We start from the raw sequence: 24,079 nt of genomic DNA on the forward strand, positions 1-24,079 counted from the left end.
ATCACATCATTCAGAGGAGCGTACTGTCCATTGCTATGTGTGAAAACTATAGCTTATGCCATCAAGTGTTCACTGGACATGGATACTGCCAGTCTTAGAACAAATTCTTCATAGTGCCACCTTCATCAGATTCTGACTCAGTCTTCTACAAGGTTTATCTGCTTAGCAGAGCTGAGTTTGGCCAGATGCTGCACCATGATCTGAATGTTGGTTACCCCTTCTGCCACATTCTTCTTTTGAAACCTAATTCCCAATGTAATGGCGAAGAGAAGTGGGGCTTTTAGAGGGTGAGTAGGTCAAGAGAATCACATTTTCTGGAGTAGGATCAGTGCCTTTATACAAGGAGCAAGGTGGCTTCTTTACTTTTCAGCCACGTGTGAATGCAGCAGCAAAGTGCCATCTGTGAAGCAAACTGTGAGCCCTTACCAGGTACCTAATCTGCTGGTACCTGAATCTTAGACTTCCTGGCCTCCAGAATTGTGAGCAGGAATTTTCTGTGTCCTATAAATTACTCATTCTAAAGTATTTTGTTTAAGGCTGCCTGCATGGACTAAGATATGGTGTAAGGAAATTTGGGAGAGCAACCATCTGGCTTTTATTTCCACTGTGTCAAAAATGCTCCATAGATATTATATTTAATGATGGCCCAAACTGTGATAAAAATCCACCATGGTCTACAGTATCATCTATTCGATATTAGCAGGTACTTTTTTTTTTCCAGACTTAAACTTTCAAACACTATATCAATAAAAACAGGTTGATAGAATGCAGTGTAGTGCTATTACTCTTCATATGGAAAAAACGTTCTCCCTCTGTCTAAAAGGAAGATGATTCAAACTGTTAGAAATTAGTATACCTGAGCCAGTAGACTTACAGGGTTGGAGGTCGAGTATCTCAGAAATAGATCAGTTTCACTTGGAACCTTACTTTTAAGAACTCATATATTTTATGCACTGGAAAAATGCATACGTGCTATGTATTCGTTCCTAGTCTAGAAAATATAGTGCACTGTATAATCCGGGATAACAACCTTATCAAGTATCTCTTCAGTGAATTAATTGTTCAAATGACCATTCTATCAAGCCGTAGGACAGATTCTGTGGGTTTGCCATATGGTAAAACCGAATTCTATAAATGGCCTCATTGCTTAACTTATTTTACTGTGAAATGAATTATTGAATCAAATGAAATAACTATAGTAAAATATTTAGTCAGTCCATAGATATTCATGTTGGCAGTGCGTGATAGCAGGCAAGATCAATCAAAATTGACTTTATTCCACTAAGGAAAACAGATTGCCCCCTTTTAAATTCAAGTTTTAAAAATGCAGTCACAAACTGACTTTTCTTCATAAGCTGGGTTCATTGCTGCTGCTGTAAAATTTGATATACAGCAGTGGAACTGTAAGTTCTGTTTGAATGAGAGAAAGTCTCTTTGACAGCTCAAGCAAAATTTTCTTTGCCACCTGACCACCGAGTAAGCCTCAAGGTTGAACAGGAAAAGTAACTGACTGCCATCCATAGTTGGAATCTTTTTTCACTTGCTTATGAAAATCCCATTTTCTTGGGGAAGTCTTTTGTGAACACTCATGAGACAAGAATATCCTCACACAATAACTCTTACATATTATTTCCCCAAAAGCTCTTGTTATCAATTGTCCAATGTTGCTTTTACCAAGTCTGAGACTATTTGAACAAATCAGTGACTACACACATGAATTGCTAGTAGTTTCTTACCTTGTCACGTACTCCATGATTCTTAGAATTGCTTCTCTTCAGTCTCTCCAACCACACTAACCCACAGTCTCACCTACCGCCTGACTGTGTCACAGGAGAAAGGCTCTGTGATCATGTTGTCATTATTACAGGTGTTAACACAACTGCACTTAGCACCCTCTGACAATTTATTAACTGGCTCTAAATTTCTCTATTAAGGAAAATCTCCTTCGGGTTACTTTAGGTACTAACTGTATTAGCCTAGGTTTCCCAGAAAATAAAGCCTATATTTTATGTATACTAGTAGAGAATGAAATCTAAGGAAGTAAAGCTGAGACAGAAAAATGTGAAGGAGGAAGAAATATTAAGAGGATGAGTTTTGGATATGTCCCCAAGAAGTATGTGGCACCTCCAGGTACTATCTTAGTGGGCTGGGATGTGTGAAATTCATTGGTAGCCATCCTCCAGTGGTCAAAGATTTGTTCCACAGTGTGTTAACTTCTTGGTAATTCTCGGGGGTGAACGTGAAGAGATGTGGCCATGGAACAGAAGTAGGGTCATGAAGTGTTCAGTACAGGGTGGAGGTAAGGATTGCATAGGACAGGCAAAGAAATGAAGAAGTACATTATTTGATGAGAATGTGAGACACCTTTCTGGTTTTGCCTAACTGAAGTCAGCCTGAGGTTAGCCAGCTTGGAACTTGAAACTGGTGATGCCAGAGGATTTGCTACAGTTCATTCAAAAGTATTTGATACAGACTTTATTTAATACAGTATAATTTCCTGATATTCATCTCAGTAGTCTTATTTCACCATGTTGTGAGGAAGCATAATGTTTAGTAAGGTGCTGAGATCATCAAGGTCCCAATGGATTGTGGAGCTGAAGCAAGATAGTCAAAGTTCACTGATGTCCCTTTTAGATAAAGCATAATTTCCACTGTTGTTGTATTTATTGAGCTATAGAAAGAGAAAGATTTCACATAGCAATGCTTGCAAGCCATGGATGAGCTGATTTGCTCATGCAAATAGACCACATCTGAAACAAAAATAGTAATATATATCATCAGTTTTTAAAAATAGCTTTCATCTTTGAAAACAAATTTGTCTTGTCTAAATGGTAATTTGACAAGAATCACTACTATTTAATCTCATGCTTTTCCAGAACAAGTAATTATGGAATTATGAATACATGCCAGATATTTTTCTCAGTAATGGGGATACAACAATTAACAAAAGCTCCTGCCCATGTAGATTTTACATTCTAGTAAGTAAAGACAAAAATCTAAATGAAGAAGACAAACTTTCTATATCTCTGTATGTCTTAATGTAGAGATAGAGGAAGAGAAAAAAGAAGGGGAGGAGGAAGAAGAGGAAGAGGAGGAAGGGGAAGAAAAAGAGAAGGAAAAAGAAGAAGAGGAGGAGGAGAAGGAAGAGGATCTGGCTAGGGGAGAGGGTTGAAATTTTAAGTGGGTTATCTACAGCATATCTAACTGAGGATGCTCTTGACTGATAGGATATAACTTGGCTGACATCCACAGAGTCAAGGTGAGCAAGCAATTCATCCAGACAGATATCTGGGGAAGTGGTCAACAAAGAGGCCCCAAATAAGCACCCATCTCAAGTGTTCAGAGTAGAGACTGTTATGGTTTAGATATCCCCTCAAAGTCTCATGTGCTCAGAAGTAGATCTTTTGGAATATGATTAGATCAAAAATACCTTACCACAGTCTCATGTATTCCAACAGGCTTGAAAGGGTGTTAATATTTATAGCTGAATATACTGTGACAATAGCAGGCCACCGTGGAGAAAGTGAGTCACATGGGGCAGCACATTGCTCATGAATGGCTTTTATTAGATTGAGATAAGGACCTTTTATACCTATTTTCTTTAGTTTTCATCCTGAAAGGATGTCAGGTTTTGTCAAAAGCTTTTTCTGTATCTATTGAGATGATCATGTGGTTTTGTCCTTGCTTCTGTTTATGTGATGGATTACATTTATTCATATATTTTTTTTTTTTTGGTTTTTTTCTCCGGTACCGGGAACCGAACTCACGACCTTGCGTGTGCCAGGCAGACGCTTTTGCCGCTGAGCTAAACTCCCAGCCCCTATTCATATATTTTTAAAATTTTATTTTAAAGATTAAAGAATCAAGACATATTAACAAACACAAAAACATAAATAAAACTACATAAGAACAATAAAAGCAATACAGAATTTCAGGAAAGGTGACAGGAAATTAACAATGGTTATTAAATTACATATTGTTATCTTCAAATTGGTTACTCAGAAAAACAAAATAAACATGTAAGGGGTTAGATTTGTTCATTTGTGTATGCTGAACCACCCTTGAAACCTTGAGATGAGTCCTACTTGGTCATGTTGTATGGTCTTTTTGATGATTTGTTGGATTCTGCTTGCCAGTGTCTTGTTGAGCATTTTTGCATCTATATTCATTGAAGATTGGTCTCTAGTTCTCTTTTTGGTTTGGAACCTTGTATGGTTTTGGAATCAGTGTAATGCTAGCTTCCAGAATGACTTTAGGAGTATTCCTTCCCTTTCAACTTCATTAGAGTTTGAGGAGTATTAATATTAGATCTTCCCTGAAGATCTTGTTGAACATGCTGGTGAATCCATCAGGTTTTAGGCTTTGCTTGGTTGCTTGCTTTCTTATCAGTGCTTCAGTTTTATTGGTTGTTAAATTATTCAGAATTCTTAAGTTTTCTTGGTTCAGTTTTGGTAATTCATATGTATCTAAGGATTTTTCCATTTCTTCTGAGCTCTCCAATTTATTGGCATACAGATTAGTGAAGTAATTGCTAATGATCGGGACTGCTTTTATTGTGTCCCAGAAGTACTGCCATGTTGTACCGGTCTGGCACTGTCATTTAAATCTAGGAACTGCCTTATTCTTCATTAATTCCTTTTGTGACTCATTGATTATTCAAGAATGTTTCACTTAATTTACATGTGTTTGCACAAATTTTGTAATTTGTTTCGCCATTGATTTCTAGTGTCATTGGACTATGATCTACTTATGTGCATGATAAAATTTTGATTCTTTTGAATATACTTAAGCATGCTATATTGGGTAATATGTGATCAATCTTGCAGAAAGTTCTACATGTTGTTTTACATGTTGCCAAGAATGTGTACTCTGCTGCTGTTGGGTGGAACACTCTGTATATATATATATTAACTTTATTTATTCAAAGACTTGGCTCAACTTTGGCATTTCTTTGTTGATTTTCTATTTAGTTGATCTATTTGTGAAAGTGGGTGGTGAGATTCCACACTATAATTGTATTAATATTTATCTGATTTTTTATGTCCAGAAGTGTTTAATGAAGTGCAATGTACCCTTGTTTGGTGTGTATCTGTGTATTTATAATTGTTATCTTTTGCTGTTGAATGGTTTCCTTAAGCAATATGTAGGGATATTCTTTGTCTCTTACCAGTTTGGGCTTAAAATCCAGTTTGTCTGAAAATAGGATTGCTATTGCTACTTGTTTATGGGTTCCCATTACTTGGAATACTGTTTTCCATCCTTTGATTTTTCATCTATGAATTTCTTTTTGGGTTAAGTATGTTTCACGTATACAGTACCATTTAATCTTTTTTAAAAAATCCATTCTTCTAATCTATATCTTTTGATTGGCAAATTGAGACATTGATGGTTATAACTGATAGGTGCTAACTTATTCATATCATTGTTTTATTTTCCTGCTGTTCATTGCCTTTCTTACTCTTCTATTTTATTGCTCACCCTCCCTAATCTGCTTACCTTGCCTGGTGCATTGATTCTATTGCACATATTGTCATTGCTAGGATCATCATTTCTCTAGCATATCCTTGAGAATTTTTGGAGTGCTGGTTTGGTGACCAGGAATTTTTTTGTGTGTTATCATGGAAATATTTCATGTTTCCATCACTTTTGAAAGATAATTTTGTAGGACAGATCACTCTTTGTTGGAAGTTCTTTTATTTTAGGATTTGAAGCATATCACTCCAAGCTCTCCTTGCCTTTAAAATTTGTGTTGAAAAATATGCTGTAGTTCTGATGGGTTTTCCTTTATAAGTGATTCATCACTTTAACAGCTTTTAAGATTTTGTTCTTGTGTTGGATTTCTGATGTTTTTACTATGATGTGTCTTGGTGTGGTTGTTTTCTAATCATGGCTATTTGGGGTTTTATATGCATCAGCTATCAGTATGTTAGATTCTTTTTTCACGTTTGGAAAGTGTGTTAGTTACTTTTCTCATGACTGGACAAAAATACTTAATACCAAAAGTTAAAGGAGGAAAGGTTTATTTAGCTTAGTTTGTTCAGGTTTCAGTCTATAATTGGCTAGCTCCAAGGCAGAGTACTATCACAGAGGAGAAACAGTTCATGGTGGGAAGAAGATAGTAAAGAAACAAAGAATGACAACATCCCTTTCTATTATTTATATTTTATCCAGGCTACTTAGGGTGGGCTGCACTCACACTCTTAATCTTAGTGCCCTTGATCCTTGTATTGCACCATGTTTCAATTCCAGTGTGACACACTCTAGATCCAGCCACCTCTGAAAAAGCCTTCCACCTCCATAACTGCAAGAGGCTTTTGGAGGGTCATCTAAACACAAGCCATAACATTCCACCCTTGTTGTTTTTAAGGTCTCTGTCATTAATTGATCACTAACCACAGCCCTGTGATCTAGATATGACACTCTGTTCTCACATTGCTTGCTTATATTGCCCATACTTTCAATAGAGTTTTTACTCACATGAATTTCTATTTGGAACACTTTATGAACTCCAATTCATGATTTGGATATCTTTCTTTAGCTCTTTTAATTTTTTATTAGTGTCTTCTGTGGATGTGCTGATCATTTCTTTCATTAGGATCACTATCTGCTTAGTTACATCTTCTTTGAATTTGCCAAACATTTTATTGATCTGTTTTGGTACCATCACTTTTTTCCTTTCAGATATTTTGGTTGTGTGGCTTTTGATATCTTCCCCCTCAATGTACACAGGGGGGACTTTGCTTTGAAAAGAGATCCCCAGAGAAGCATGTTCCAGAATTTTGGCAGCCACATCATGTTCCAGATTGGCAGCAGACTAGAGAATTTGTTCTTCAGAATTGGATTGAATGCACTCAACAATCCAAGCTCTCAGTCCCTACAGCTAGGAGAGGAAAGCCTGGTTACTGGTCTAGCTGACAGCAGACCCCTTGGCATTATCCATGTGGTACTGGTTTTAGGTGCATGAAGAATGCAAGAATTTCAGAAGAAGGCCTGGGAGGCCAGGCAGTGTGTCTCTAAGAGGGCAGTGTGTGAACCTGTGAGTGTGAAGCCAAAGGTGCAGTGGAGACTCCAGAAGTTTAAAGAAGCCAGGAACGTGGATTTTCCAATAACTATAAGCAGGGAGCAGAGAGAACCCAAGAGCGAAGGCATGGGATCTACAACCACTGTCCTTAGGGGTGGAGCCACCTGAGTCCTTGGGAGTTCACATCTTGCCACAGATCACCTATGATGGTGCACACGAAACTACAGGACTTAATGTTTGCCCTGCTAAATTTTGGACTTGTTTTGGTCCCAATCCTTGTAACTTTTGGAATGGAAAAGTCCACCCTGTGCCATTGAATTTTGGAAGTGTTTAACTTTCTTTTCATTTGTACTGGGTCTCACAGCTGAGACTTTGCCTAAAATCTCAGAGGAGAATTGACTTGGAATTTTCAACAATGCTGAAACTGTTAGGACTTTGGCAACTCTTGGAGACTGACAAAATGCCTTTTGTGTAAAGAAATATGCATGAGTCTTTGGGGGCCCAGGAGCAGAATGTCACGGTTGCTGTCTACACGTACCCCCAAAGCTTCATGCAATCATAGAGTTAGTTTGGAGGTGGCTGATTGACTCAATGCAATGCTGGGATTAAGGGTGGGAGATTGCTGGATGAGTCCACTGATTGGATTGGTACCACCATAGTCCCAGGAGACTGGATGCAATATAAGGGAGAAAGAGGCTCTGTCTTGGTTACTTTTCTCTCATTGCTGGGACAAAATACCTGATGCCCAAAATTAAGGAAGGAAAAGTTTATTTCGCTTACAGTTTGTGGAGGTTTCAGTCCATACTTGGCAGATCACAAGGCAGACTGGCACATGGCAGAGGGCTACAGCTCATGGCGGCAGAACACAGCAAAGCAACAAGCACAAAAGCCAGGAATGGCCCCAAGCAGCCTCTTCCTCTCCCTTACATATGCAAACTATCCACCCCAGGGCGGGTGTAGCTCTCACACCCATAATCAATCAAACTCTAAATGCCTGCCCCATGACCGCATGAGGCTTTGGGGGCACACACAGACACAAACTGTAACAGGCTCCCTCTCTCTCTTGTTGTTTTGCTGCCTTCCATTACCATGAACTGTTGCCCCTTTGCTTTGAAACCAGCTGATACGGACTGAAACCTCTCAAACTGTGAGTTAAATAAAGCTTCCCTCCCTTCACTTGTGGGTGTTGGGAATTTTGTCTCAGCAACAAGAAAAGTAACTAAGACATTGGGGCTAGTGCTGTGTTCATCACTTCCCCCTGAAGCAGGAAGAAAGTCTTCTGAGTGGGTTTACCTCTTCTCCAGGGTGTTGGCCTCTACCTCAGTCAGTTTGGTTGTTTGGTAACCACCTCTGCAGCCCTATGCTGAGGTGAACCAGACACAGAGCTGCATAATAGTTGGTGATTCGATGTCCATGTCAGGGGGGTTCCTTCTTACATGGTGTGCAGTGGGCAGGCCCCACAATAATTATTTTCTACCAAGAAAAATAAATAGTAATGAAAATAAAAAATGCACTTTTTGGTTTTTTGATTACTATTTAATTTGGAGAAGATGGGAAGGATACATTTTAAGTTGAGCTCATAAAATATGTTAATGTCTCTGAAGTTCATTAAATCAACTGTGAAGAACATATGCTTATAGTAAGGAGTCTTGGGTTCACTGGTTCCCCAAAATGAGGGTTATTAAGAGCTAAATTAAACTGTCAATAAAAGTATGATCAATTTTATAAATTAGTATTAGATGATATATTAATTGTCTCATTATTAAGATACAATTGTTAAATTTAAAGGAAAAATTATTCCTTTACCTGTGGCCCTTCTATTCTAAAATTCTATTCTTTCATAGAATGTGGAATTTTATAAAAATGCAAAATTATTGTTTTTATTGTTTTAAGAAATAGAGAAGTAAAAGTGATGGATGAAAAGTGATACTATAAGATAAACATTTACCACTGAGTTCTGTATGATTTTCTCCAATTAAAACTATTTGGTTAAGGAAGTGACAATATTACTGATAGATATTTAACACTGTTGAGTATCCATCAACAAAACATCTGTGTACATCAGTTTCACAATAGTGATGTTATTGACATTCTAAACCTGAAAATTTTTTGTTGCAAGTGTGTGTATGGTAGGATATCCCTGTTGTACTTCTACAAGTAATAACAATTAAAATGTCCCTAGATATTGCTAAATGTCCACTGGTGGGCAAAGTAATTTCTGGCTGAGAACCACTAATCTCCAGGTTATGATTATATCTGTAATGTGTCTCATTATGACCCAAAGATCTAGGTATCAAATAATATTAAATATGGACCCATTACAAACAACATGTGCATGATATATTTATTCTATCATTCAGTTATGAAAACATATCCACATGTTGAGCTAAATGACAAAGCAACCTGAGTGATACCATGATACCTCCAACTATCATATATCCATCATAGTGCGCATATGATCAACACACTCCTCTCTGCCATTAGTTTTACAATGTAAATTATGTTATTTCCACTAACTCAGATGCTCTTCCTTAGCATTTTGAATATTGTCCTTGGCAAAATTTTACTTGGTGAGTAAATTTTTCCTCTGCATGTTCTTGATCTCATTTCCTATTTGTCTATCAGCTTTCTCCAAATCCTGATCTTTATATGTCTGATGTAAGACTGGTAATGGGACTCAGTAATGGAACTCAGAATCTTCAATGCTTCATTTGCTTAATGATCCAGCTTGATAGTTTGACACTTGGACACCATCTGAACACTGATAGCAATATTAACCCAGCATGAAAGACTTTTGAGAATAAAATTGACTATTACAAAAATAGCCAAGCAGCCAGGCATGGTAGCGTACACCTGTAATCCCAGCACTTGGGAGGCTGAGGCAGGAGGATCACAGCAATTTCGAGACAAGCCTGGGCTACAAAGTGACCTCACAGCTGGCCTGAACTGCACATAGAGACCCTATCTCAAAAAGACAAAAGAAAAAAAAATAGTCAAGAGGTATTTACCCAGTTTTTAGAACTTTCAGCTGCACAGGAATTGTTAGCCACAGAACCAATATACCACATAGGATGCTAGTCTTATTGTTTTCTCTATGTGTGCATATAAAATATATTTCTGTTAATGATATTATTCTAAACTTTGGAAAATACAGAAATATGTAAGGAAAATATAATCCCTTATAATTCCACCATAATTTTGGAAATAATTGCAGTTACCTTTTAAAGTGTAATTCATACCTAAATATAAATATATAAGTATGTACGTATCTATACACATATACTTTTTATAAGAATACTATCATATTTCACACATTTTGTAGCCTATTTTTTAGGTCAATGTTTCCAGAAGTGATATCCACAATAACTAGCAGGCTATCCAACAGTGGTTGGCCTTTCTGAAGCCAGGTCAAGGAGGCTATGGTATATGGAGGTCCAAAGATCCTCACAGGAAGGGCCAGGGAAGCCACAGTAGAACAAAACACTCTTGCACCTCAGAGCAGCTGCTGTTTACCAGCTAGTACAAGTATTTCAATATTTTAACAAATAAGAGTGCATTAGTGTAAGTTACTTAATAAGCATTTCTGTATGCATTTCATTTTAATATATACTTATAGTCATACACCACATAACATTTCAGTCAATGATGGACTGCATCAGTGGAATGATAAGATTATAAGTGAGCTGGAAAATTTTTATCATCTTGTATTTTTACTGTAACTTTTCTGTTATATATATTTGAATACACAAATACTATTACACAGAAATTGCCCAGAGTATTCAATACTGTATAAGTTTATAGGCTAGGAGCAATAGGGTTATACATAGCATATATATTTATATACATAGAAAATTAGCCTAAGCTATACCATCTAGGTTTGTATAAGTATACTGTACCATATTTACATTAAGCAAATCACCTACAGTGCATTTCTCAAATGTCCTTGTCTTTAATCAACACATGACTATAGATATCAATTAAAACATATTTGCTGATTGCATATGTTTAAAGATGTGGGTATTTAACTTACATTTTTATTTTTACCTCTATGATTTTATCCTTTCCTTTAACTAATATGCTCATTATTCATCAAAGGAACCATCATATCACAATACAATTTATGGAAATTCCTTTTGATCTGGTCCCTTCCTCAAAATTTTAACACCTTCCTCATATTATAACACCTAGCACCTTATGTTTACATTATTTCTGTAACAATCTGCTTGTTTTAATAAACTGTATACACATTGTGCAAAAACTAGCTCTTGGTCAAATATTATATTAATGACATTTGTTCAATAAATCCTACTGAGGTAAAGTGTAGTAATATTCTTTCTTATATTCCCTGTAGGTCTTATTATTCTAGATTAATATTTTATAACTTCAAAGGATTTTCAAAAATATGGAGCATACGAAGCAGCTAGATGGAAACTATATCCCTTCTCCCCTAACCACAGTAAGGGGTAGCTTTTCAGAGGGGATAATATTATAGACACCTAAGTTAGATAGAAATACTGTACAGCAGTCAGACAGGCTAGGCTCTTGAGGGAGTAAGTGTAAAAGATGAGAACACATCAAAACTGTGGCTAGAGGTGGCGCATCTAAAGATTAAAATCACAATGGATACTTCCCTAATGGATTTACATACTTCCCTAATGGAGAAAAGGAAGTTTGAGGTTAGTGGTACCACCCTTTTGAGATTTCCATATAAATAAACCATTATATCATTAGAGGTGGGCCACCCTTTCCCACCAAGATTAACACTAAGACTAAGACTAAGACTAAGACTAAGACTAAGACTAAGACTAAGACTACAGATTATCGACCAAGGTTAATGATACCATCTATATGCCCTTGCTACCACTGGGTCAATATTACCTAAGTGACTATACTTGTAATCTTACTGGTTGATCATAATTTTGAGCCACATTATACCCACTTTGTGATTTTGCTCTATGAAACTTCCTTTGAGAAGTGGGCTTACTGGCACCTCATTCAGGACCCTTTCCGTCTCTCAGGAGCTGTTATTTCTCTTCCCCACTTCTATTTTCAACAAATGTTTCTACTTTTTTTTTTTTTTCTGGTACCAGGAATCAAACTCACAACCTTGCACTTGCCAGGCAGGTGCTGTGCCGCTGAGTTAAATCCCCAGCCCCAGTGTTTCTACTCTTAAAAAATAGAGAGCGTCAGGAATTAGCACAGTACTTTCATTTTCCCTTTGTCTAACCCTTAAAGCAAGCTGATTAAAAATCACTATGAAGGCACTGCCCTGCTCCTACATTTGAGAATTCCTCATAGCTCTCTATTTAGAAAATTATTCTCCAAGCTCTAGTCCAGTTACTTGGATGACTAATGGAATCCCATATTCTTCACTGAGCTTAATAATTAATAACTGTGAGAATTTTATGTTGCCCTCACTATTCTAAACTTATAAACTAGTGCCTAATGCTCATGCATTCAATAATTCAGCATATCTTTATTCAAGACATATTACCTCTCAGATGTTTTGATCAACAGATGAGAAAACATGGTCTCTGCCTTTGAGAAACTCAAACTAGTTGGGCAATTATGTCCTTTACTACAATGTAGAAAGCCTCATAAGGTATTTATGGGTAGAGTGTAAAAAAGCAGTGTATTGTCAGACTTTCACAGAAGAAAAGAAAGAAGGCCTTTACTCTGGACATACAGAGGCAAGGGCAGCATGGGATACTGGATGCCTCTGGGGCTGGACAAGGGAACTGGGGTTTATGAAGACTCTGGCTAGGGGCAGAGCTTAAGGGGTGGGCTTAGTGACATGTCAGGAGCTGACTGGGGGTTTCGTGTGTGTGTGTGTGTGTGTGTGTGTGTGTGTGTGTGTGTGTGTGTGAAGGGAAAGAGGAAATTGTTCTCTGGGTTCAGGGGAGGAAAAAAGGGGAGAGGGTGATCATTGGGAAGACAAGCTGTTATTCTGGGCTTCAGCCATGTTAGACCACCACCACCATAATAGTTTAGCAATTGATACCCTGACAGGAACCTATCATTCCCATCTTTTGGTTGTCAAGAAGGGGTGATGAGTCTCTCAGACTGCTTCCTGCTGAATGGGGGCATCATTTTGGGGGTGGGGAGAATTGACAGGTCTACGCCCATATAGAAGCTGGTGCCAGGTGTCTCAGCCAGAATGAGGAGTTCCTCGTTAGTGAAGGTGCACATTGGAGATTGAAGAAACCTTGAAAAAAGTTTAAAAAGGCAGGGTGCCATGAGTAAACAAGTCATTATCAAGATTAAAGGACCCAGAAGAGGAAGAAGGAAGGGAGACCACGATCTGACTGTGGCATCCACCAATGGCCAAGGCGAAGAAGTGTAGCCATATTCCAGCTATTATAACATCCAGTGCCCTGTGGTTTTGGAGCACAACTGCCATCAGGGAGTTGATTTGGTTTTGAAGGATGTCCTGTTTTATTAATTTTACTTTTTATTTAGGAGAGAGATCAGCTATGGTGTCATTTAAGGTCTGCTGAGTACAGTTAGGTAGGACCCAGATACGTATCATATAACACTCTCTTTAGACAAGATCTAGTGGTTTTCAGTAACAGAAATCTAGCATATTATTGTTGATTTTACCTGTATGGTTACTTGGAGTTTTGTAGTCTCTAGGCAAGAATAAACCAATTTCTTGGAGAAATTAATATTATTATGGCATTGCTTTATACATCTTGTATAATTTTCTGTTGGATGTTTAAGACCAAGTTAAAGTGAGACCTGTATTAATTAAAATTAACTTCTTGCTATCTGTCAAGGTCAGTTAAATCACCTCATGACAAGAGCCATGGAGAGGGAGAAAGTAGGGGAAAATGAGAGTGTCTTACCTCAGGATTTACCTTGGAACCATGTACAAGTGCCTCTCAGTTCTACTGTCCGTGTCAGCCATCTGGATGAGTCATGGCCATTGCTTGACCAAGTTGCTTTCTTTGAAAGCTTGGGAGACTTTTTCACCTGATGACTCTCCATAGGCACACTATACACTGTAAAATCATTTTCCTCTGTGGTCCCATAATCTCCTTGATCAGAAGGTCAGGGACTCAGTTGAGTTAGTTATATGACATTGCAGCAGTTTCTCTTATGTCCTGTGTCTTTATTGACCCCAGAGGCCAAGGGCCAAATATTGGCTATCCTCTTAGCCTATTCTCTTTCTAATGTGGTCTCCAAACCTCAGCTGTTGAACATCCAGAAGAAAAGATTAATGATATTATATTGTAATGGGAGCAGTGAACTTAATTATCAAATTTTATCGGAGTATTAAGCACCTTGAAATATAAAGTATAGCCAGAGAACTGTTACTTCTTACCAATGATGGATGTTCTAGTAGTTGAATTCTTGTGGAATGTTAATGAACAACAGTTATATAATTTTACAAAGAAAATTTGAAGTAAAAAATCATACATAGTATTGTAACATAACATGCATGATGATATTTTTGTAGCACAATAGAATAGCCCTTTTAGTAATCATCCCTACCTAATACATAAGGAGCTTTTACCTAACTTGTCCTCAAACAGAATGTCATTGAGGAAATTTGTAACATTGTCTGGGATGTTTAATATCTAAGTATCTCTAAATGTAGTGGCATATACATAGCATATACATCACATAAGTTTTTGTTAAAATGTTAACATTTAAATGATGACCTCATGTTTGCCTGACCTGAACCTCTTAATACAAGTATCTGGAGCACAAGAGAAAGGCAGATGTCTGAATCTGAAAGAAAATGTCTATCACTTTCATAAACAATCCCAGTTTTACATTTTAGAATATCATACATTTGGAAGGCATGAACATATTTAATACACCATGACATTGACAATAATGAATTATTATTTTGTTTTTAAATCTAGTTTTGTACCGATAACATCTTTTAATCAAAAAACTTATTGTCTTATTTTTGAAAACTTAACCTTCTTACAACAGCCAGTGTAAACGTATCATAATAATATATTTTTGAACAGTATTTATTGAGGTGTCTCCCATGAGGCTATGGAGATTATTGGGGTTTCCTATTAATGAACAAGGCCTGGAGAAATGTTTCTAGGCAGCTGCTTCATTATTTATCAGTTGGAGTCCTGTCCAATAGTTTCTCCCTACCATAAGGGATTTTTATTTAATCATCTTAATTTTTATGTTGTATGAACATCCAATCACAATATTTGACACATTAATTTTGACTAAGAGACTCTCAAATCCTAACACATAAACAACAATATGTGTAATATTTATGAAACCAATTCTGACATTGTTTTGACAAGCTGGCAACTGTGGCGGAAGCATACCCTTAACTTAGATAACATTTATCTATAAGTCAAATTAAATTACAGGCAATTATTTCAAAAATCAAAAAACACAAAAAGAAAAATTTGTTGAGCTCAAATAAAACAGCTGTTTACAGATTGGACAGAGTCAAACAAATAAAAACACATACACAAGACAATTTGTTTATAAAATCAGAGTGCACTCAAATATATTTTTTGGCCAAATTGAATTATAATAATTTCTAAAGTTTGTAATTATAAAGACTAGTCAGAACCCTTTTATTTTTATTATTTAAAGTCAGCAGAGATTGGGCTGGGGATTTAGCTCAGCAGCAAAGCGCCTGCCTGGCAAGTGCAAGGTCGTGAGTTCGGTTCCTGGTATCAGAGAAAAACCAAAAAAAAAAAAAAAAAAAAAAAAGTCAGCAGAGATCTCTTATAAGAAGAATTTGGAAAAAATTAAGACTTTTTATCTGTTACTAATATATTTTTAGTACTTTATTTTGTCTTAAGAATACCAGCAACTTTTGTGTCCCTTTCTTTTATGTAGCTTTTAGTTTCATTATTTTCACACACTCTGTCACCTGCTTAGACCTTTTTTTATTTTAATAGTGTTTTTAAATTTTTAGATTTAATGGGCTAGAGAAAGAGATAGAGAATAATAATAAGACAGGGAAAGGGAGAGAGAGAGAGTGGAAGAGGAAAAGAGAAAAAGAGAACTAGAAAGAGCATGTCAGAGAGAGAGCAAGAGAGATTAGATAGGGAAAAGGGAAGTGGACATGAACAAGGCCCTCAGGGCCTGCCTATTCTCCAAGAGGACACATAAATTGAGGCTGGGAAGATGGTGGCTGACTAGAAGATGGTGGTGGGTGGGAGAAGCCAGGAACAAGATGGAGGAGGGTCACAAATGGGGGTGGGAAAAATGAGACTGAATGTGATGAGCTGGTAGTGAAAATGGCCATGGGAGGGGGAGAGGAGGAAGAGGCAGAAGTGGTCAAAGGTGAGGAGATAGTTTTTGATTACCCTAAGATCTTGTACTGGGTGATAGGTACCACTGGGCTTGAGTACTGGGAGAATGGGAGTGTTGTAGAGTGAATGGGTAGCTCTGAGAAAACCACTCTCTAAAAGGCACTTGATTATGGGTTTGAGTTCCCGTTGATGTTTGGGAGCTATGGGTTTTGGGGAATGCAAGGGAAGACTGAAGGATCTTTGAGGTATATAAATATAGGTGAAGCATGAGCAGCCTGAGTGGGGTTAGAAGTGTCCCAGACTATGGGGACACTTAGTCAATAAGGGAAGGAGGAAGTGGAGGGAATGGGCTAGCAGCATGCTGTGATGAGATTTGAAGGACAAGAGCCATGGAGAGGGAGAAAGTAGAAGTTAAGCCTTTGGAGGAGATCCCTGCCTAAAAGGGGTGTGGGACACGTTGGTATTACTAAAAAAACTATGAGTAAAAAAAAGACTTTGGAACCTGCAGGGGAGAGGTCCTGTTTGTAGAGGCTGTGTAGGGTGGCTATAAACTCTCACTACAGAGACTGCGGTCTAATCTGGAGGCCTGAAAACTCAGGAAGAACACTGTATGTGGTCCCTGTGTCTGCAAGAAAAGAGAGTGTCTTACCTAGATGATGTCAGTGAGACTTGGAGCTCCAAGAAGGATAACTTAATGGGGGGTGGGGACCCCAAGCCCCATCAATCCTCTTCAGTGGTGAGACCAAGCAGATCAGCCAATGATGAATCCAGTGGTGATGGGATCTCCTGTGAGGGCAAGGAATTAGTGGATAGCGTACCTGCTCTCTGTGGCTAGGACAGTTGCACTTCCAATGGCCCTTGAAGTTGCAGAGTGGGCAGGGCTCTGGTGGAGATCATGGGTTGGGGCAGTCTTGTGCCCAGTGTCCTTCTTTGCTGCACTTGAAGCAAGCTTCAGGAGGGGATCAGGTGGCTCTGCCTTATTTGGGTTTACCTGTCTTAGAAGCTCTGAGTGTCACTGCTAAAAGATGTTTTACATCTATCAAGCATTTTTTTTTTTTGCCTCTTGTTCTTCTGTTTTTGTTTTCTATTGTTGAAGACATGAAAGGCCATGTTAAGGTGATCTCCCTGTGGGGCTCAAGGACCAAGCTCAGTCTTTAGTAGTTTGACCCAACGTTAGGGGCAGACTGGGAATTAATAACAAGTGTTTCTTTAGGAAAGTCTGGGTCTACATTAGTAGAAACACAGCTGGATTTTCACTAGCCTCTTGTACTTGTTCTAAAAGCTTGTTGTAATTAGTGTGCTTGTGGGCTATTTTGTTAAGCACTCCAATTAAACATTCAACCATCTTATGTACTTTACCAGACCCATCTCCATTTTGATAATCCTAGTTGGGGTCCTGTTCTGGCACTGTAACAGGCCCAGTGTCATTTTCAGCAGTATTTGCTTGAGGTCTATGATCAGCTTCCTCTTGAGCCACCTGCCATAATCGAGTCTTTGCTGAGAGGTGAGAGTGGTATTTAGAATCACATAAACATCCTTAAAATGTAAATCATAGCAATTAGTTATACATTCAAACTCTCTATTATAAATTTGTGGGTCAGCAGAAAAGGAACCTAACTTGTGGTAAATTTGGGACATGTTGGCAAGGGAAAAAGGAACATGGATACGAACTAGTCCCTCACAGCCAGCCTGTTCCCAAAGGGTGAGTAAAGACTAAGGCTGAGAGGACTGCTGAGGGGGAAGTGTAGATGGCCACTTGGCTGCCAAACGTGCCTATGGGCTATTAGTGGACTGACCAGAAGAAGGCTGTCTCTCACCCTGTGACTGAGAAGCACAAGATGGTGAATACCATGTGACCTGTGACAAGATGGCTGCCAGTGGTCACACGGTAGGGGATCACAAGATGGTGATGGGTTCCCATGTGACCAGCAGCAAAATGGCTGCTGACAATCCCTTGATGAGGGATCACAAGATGGCTGCTGATCCTTACATGACCCATGCCAAGATGGCTGCCAGTCCTCATTTGCCCCATGGCAAAACAGCTGCTGATCCTCATGTGACCAGTGGCAAGATGGCTGCTGATGTTCATGTGACCTGCAGCAAGATGGCTGCTGGTCCCTATATGCCCCATGGCAAGATAGCTGCTGGTCCCCATGTGACCTGCAGCAAAATGGCTGCTGAGGGCCTCATGGTAAGGGGTTGGTAAATGGCGCCTGAGTACTATGTGCTCCTTTTTGTGGCTGAGAGGTGTGAGACCAGGTGCAGTGAGCAAGAGGGAGTGGTGATGGGGGAGCAGAGGAAGAGGAGGAAGGGGACTATCAGATGGAATAGGTGTCTCAGGCTGTGGAGACTGAGGAATTTGAGATGGGGATGAGGAAGTAAAGGAAGAAATGGAAGCTGCAGTGGGTGAGACATGGGGAGAAGGTGAGGTTGGAGGCTCAGGAGCCTCCAGTTGGGGAGGCTGAGGAGTTTGGGCCTAAGGATATGCGGGGGGAGAAACAAAGATTGGAGGTATGTCCTCTAAAGGATCTGGTGGAGCGGAGGAGAGAGAATCAGGTAGAGTAGTGCAGACCAAAAGTACTTGGGCCTGCTTACATGACTATATAAGAGAGAGACATGTCCTTAAAGTTAAGAAGGCCTGAACATAAGGGATTTCCATCTCTTTGCCATTGCGGTGACAAAAATTATCTAGGTGTTGGAGGATTAGAGGGTCAAAAGTTCCCCCTTCAGGCCATTGGCTGCCATTGTTGAGTTTATACTGTCACTAAGCCATCTGGCAGTAGATTAGTTTTTTTGGGTTTTATGGACTCTCTGAGGCCGAGGGAGCCAAGATTATGATTATATATATAAATTTATGCCTTCCTATGAGAAACAAACAAATGTACCTAAATTATCTAACACCTGGAGCAATGTACTTAATGTACTTCTCTATGCAAGAAAATTATTTTCAAAAATCATCAAGAGATTAGAGGCTGGGTAATATCTCAGTGGTAGAGCACATACTTAGCATGCATGAGGTCCTTGGTTCAATTTCCAGCACCAAAAAACAAAAACAAAAAGAGAAATCATGAAATTAAATCAATTATAATGGACAGAAAAGGAATTCAGACAGCTTCTAAATTTCAAGATATAATCATACATGTAATAAATAATTAACTGAAAGTGTAGTGGATTAATCTTTTAAAATACATTTTAACAATTTGGTAATATTTATTTTCAATTGATACATAATTTGTATAGATTTCTGGGGTACAATGTGATAAGCCAATATCATATGGTGTATAATGATCAAATGAGGATAATTAGCATTTCTTTGTGTTGGGATCCACTGTCCTCTCTTCTAAATATCTTGAGATATGTCCTGTTGTAAGCTGTATTATTCCACTATGCCAGAACACTAGAACATATTTCTGTGTCTAACTGTATTTTGTGTCCATTATCTAGCTTCTACATCTATCCCTCATCCCACCTACCACTCCTAGACTTTACTGACACTCTTACTTTTTTTTGTTGAGACAAAATACCCGACAACCACAAGTTAAAAGAGGAAAGGTTTATTTTAGCTCTCAGTCTGTAGAGGTTTCAGTCCATAGTCAGCTGATTCTGAGGCAGGTCAGTGTGGCCAAGGAGAAACAGTCCATTGTATGGCAGGCAGGAAGAAAAGCAGCAGTGAGGACTACATGCCTGTTGGTTGGTGCCACTCACACTCAGTGTGGGTCTTCTGATTTTAGTAAATCCATCTAACCACACCCAGAACTATGCTAATCCAATCATCAGATTAGTCCAGTAGCACGCCTATAATTCATATTCACATACCTCCTCTGAAAAACTACCTCTGAAAAACCCTGCCTATCAGCACATGACGCTTTGAGGGACAGCTAGATACAAGACATAACAATGACCACTATTATACTGTCTACTTCTATAACTTTTTTTTAGCTTTCACATAGTGAAAACCAAAGCATTTTTTTTTGAGCAGAAAAACTCTGCTCTGTTATACTAATGTATAACTACATTAAAGTTATAGCATTTAAATAATAAACTAGAATAACAATTTTAAAAATAATACATTTCAATTTGCAAGACGTTACTCAAATTCAGAAATGTGTTTCACATATTAAGTAAAATTTGCATATGATAAAATATTACATTTAGCAGCTGTTTCAGTTTTAAATTTAAAATATTAATTAAAAACTCCAAGTGGTCATATAGAAAGATATAACTGAAATAGCTCATGTCTGTCTCTATTATCATCTTTATACTGTTTTTATTTCCAGTCCAATACTTACTGTGAACAAGTAGTCTCACAGTTGCTAATATCTGATATTATTTAGAATTTCTGATACATTGTGGCAATAAAAAGCAGACTATAAAATTCAATTTTTATTATTGTTTCTAAATCCTCTACAGACACTACATACCTTTATTTTCCTACTCTGGGTTGACAGCTTCCATTGCAGGGCCTCTGGTATGTCCCTTACTAGACTGTTTACCTCCTGGTACTATCAAATCTACAAATACTTTTTCATGATTTCATTTATGTACTGGGCACTGTGGTAGGCACTCTTAAACATTATCTCTTCCGAGCCTTGCCACAATCCAATGGTCCAAGTAAGAACTCCTTGTTAGCCTCATTTCGTGAATGATAACCATCTCAGGGACTATGGGCAACTTGGCTTATTTATAAATAAATAGAGACAGAATTCAAATTGAGGTAGGATTCAAAAGCCCATAATCATATAAAACTGCTTCATGAGACAAATATAACTCGAGTGGCTTCCACAAGATAGCAGTAGAGCAATGCATAAGAAACAGTCTCTGTCAGCAAAGGGTCCCAGTATACTGTTATTCCACTTTTCCTAGAGGTAGCCTTTCCCATCTATCTATCATCACAATTGTACATATTCATTAACATGTCATCATAGACTAGATATTCTTTGCATCTCCATTCTTTTTTTTCTCTTCCCTTTCTGGGCCTCTTATCAATCAGGTATCTGAATTTCCTAATTGATTCTCATGTTTTGCATTTTTTTTATTTCCTATTTTTTCATACTGATTCTTCTTTCTGATTTGATTCCATCAATCATGACTGGCTTATAATTTAAGAATCTCCTTGTTTATTGTATCTGCTGACAGTTTGTGAAGAGTCATTTCTTCCATGTTTGTAACATTTGAATGTCAGCTCAGTTACGACATAATTTGCTCTCCCTTTTGTTACTGGGTGAGAAGCAACCTTAGTAGGTGTTATAATACTGTATTTGCCTCCTTGTTGGTGTTCTTGTTTCACTAGTTGCTATGGTTTGGGTGTCATCTGAGAGTTTGCCCTGGGATTTACTATATTAAAGAACTGGTCTGCAGGGTGGTGGTACTGGCAGGTACTGTAGACATTTAACAAGTGGGGCCTAGTGGGGGCTGGGGATTTAGCTCAGCGGCAAAAGCGCCTACCTGGCAAGCGCAAGGTCGTGAGTTCGGTTCCCAGTACCAGAGAAAAACCAAAAAAAAAAAAAAAAAAAAAAAAAAGTGGGGCCTAGTGGGAGGTCCTTAGGTCATTGGAGGTGTGACCAACCTCTGAGGAGACTGTGAGGTTCTAATTTCTCTCTCTGCTCCAGTTCAAGATGTAACTGCTAATTTAAATACCTGCTTAGGCCATTGTTTTCTGCTACTTTGATCAGAGGTGGAAACCACCTGCTACCCTATTTTGTACTTTGACCTTTTAAGCTATGAATTAAATAAAGCTTTACTCTTTGTAAAGTTAGTTACTTTGCGCATTTAATTGTAGTGATACAAAGGTAATCCACCAAGCCAGGTCAATTTATACCATCTTGGCACTCTGTCAGAAGTCTGAATATGGACTTCATGCCCAAGTGTGGTACAGATTTAAGGACTGAATTCCTCTTGACTGATCTGTGCCCATGGTCTCTAGTGGATGCATAGCAAGCTCTTTCTTGTTTTCCCAGATATTTTTGCAGAAGGAGTAGGCCTTTGTGATTACTGGCTTATTTCCAGATGGTTAAGCTTTAGCTTCTTAAAATCATAGGATAGGTTTGCAATATTTTCACTTTACACAATTAGAACTTTGAGGCTAGGGATGTAACTCAATAGTACAGTACATGCTTAGTGTAGGCAAGCCCTGTGTCTTATTTCTAGCACTGAAAAAGTCCAAGAACAAAAACGAAAACAAATTCTCCACAGTTAGGGCCAATAAACCAAGAACTTTCAGCTTCACCCTTGTTCACTTTTCAACTTTGATTTTACTGTCATCTAGGGAACCGATTCTCTTAGTTTCAAGCGTTTTTCTTATGTTTCACATAGGATCTCTTTTTACTGATGGAACAGTTATCTGACAGTTTGGTATCCATCTGGTAATCCACCATCCATCTCACTACTTTCCCTGTCCCATCTACTGAAACTGTACAGTGCAAAACTCTTAACTTTCCTCCCATTAGTTATTTGTCTTCTCCCCATTCTCATTGTACTGTGTATCTAGATATCCCCTCAATGTCTCCTCATGCACTCATAGATAGGGCTTTTGGAGGTGACTGGATCATGGCGAGACTAGTCCACTGATGAGTTTATAGCTAAATATGATGCTGGGAGGTGAAGCCGGGTGAAGGAGCTGGGTCACTAGGGGTGTGGACTGGAACACCGACACTTTTCTGCTCCCTGACTGCCATGCTGGGAGCAATTCTCCTCTGCCATGCTCCTGTGCTATGCTGTCCTGCCTTGGAGTCAGCCAACAGTGTAATGAAACCTCTACAAACTGTGTGCCAAAAAAGAAAAAAAAAAAACCTTTCCTACTTTAAGTTGTAGGTGTCTGCTATTATGTCTCAGCACCAAGAAAGTAAGTAAGGTACTTTTTTTCTTTAGGTTCTCCATCACTAACATCCAGGAAACATGACTTAGAGAGGTCTCTTTAGTAGGCACTAGCAGAGGAAAAAGCTGAAAATATCCACAGATGTGTAGAGGGAAAATTGAGGCTGGTTATAACTGATCCAGTAAATGACTTGATAGATTTTAAAGGTGTAAAGTTAGAAAGAGGGTTCATGTAAAGATAGTAGTGTATCAGCATGCAAATATATATAGATATATAGTCTGTCAGGGAGGATATACTGGCTGGTATAAAGTTAAAAACCAACTTCATTCTAAAGTTTTTACTGTAAGTTTCAAGATGGTGATTTTATTTTTAAGATGGAACCTTAAGATGTCAAGTAAGGATTCCCTTGAGGACATACTATATAAAGAATTTAAATTCCCCTTTGTCTTGAACATTGGTAAACTGGGACTATTTTACCTCCACTTTTGATTCTGTTCCCTAATTCTAACTTCTTCTACTTAGACGGCAGTCTTATCTGCAGTACTCTCACACAGACTTACTTGCACCCATTTCTCTCTCGTTTTCCAGTGCAGTATCATACCCATGGTGAGAAAATCCTAGAGTTCTAGTGGTATCCAGCCTCAAAAAAGCTGGGGCACAAGTGAGAACTAAGAATAGCACAAATGAGTCCCTGCAATATAGACAATTCAGGAGGGACACAGGATGTTAATAGTGATCATGGTAATAGTCCTTCATATTTATTAAATCATAACATTTACCAGGCAATTTAAATGTTTTGCATAGATATGATTTTAATCCATCACTCTAGTGATTTAACTACTATTACTCTTTACCGTTTATAAACCAGGAATCAGAGGCGCTGTGTTAAAATAAGTTTAAGATTACACAACTGTTGTTAGGAAAAGTGACAGAGAAATCAGAAAAACAGACAAATATAACACCAGACCTTCTCTGGGAGCTTTTCTTTTTTTTTTT

This window comes from Chinchilla lanigera, unplaced genomic scaffold (assembly GCF_000276665.1).
Source record: "Chinchilla lanigera isolate Chin_1 unplaced genomic scaffold, ChiLan1.0 scaffold00078, whole genome shotgun sequence".
NCBI lineage: Eukaryota > Metazoa > Chordata > Mammalia > Rodentia > Chinchillidae > Chinchilla > Chinchilla lanigera.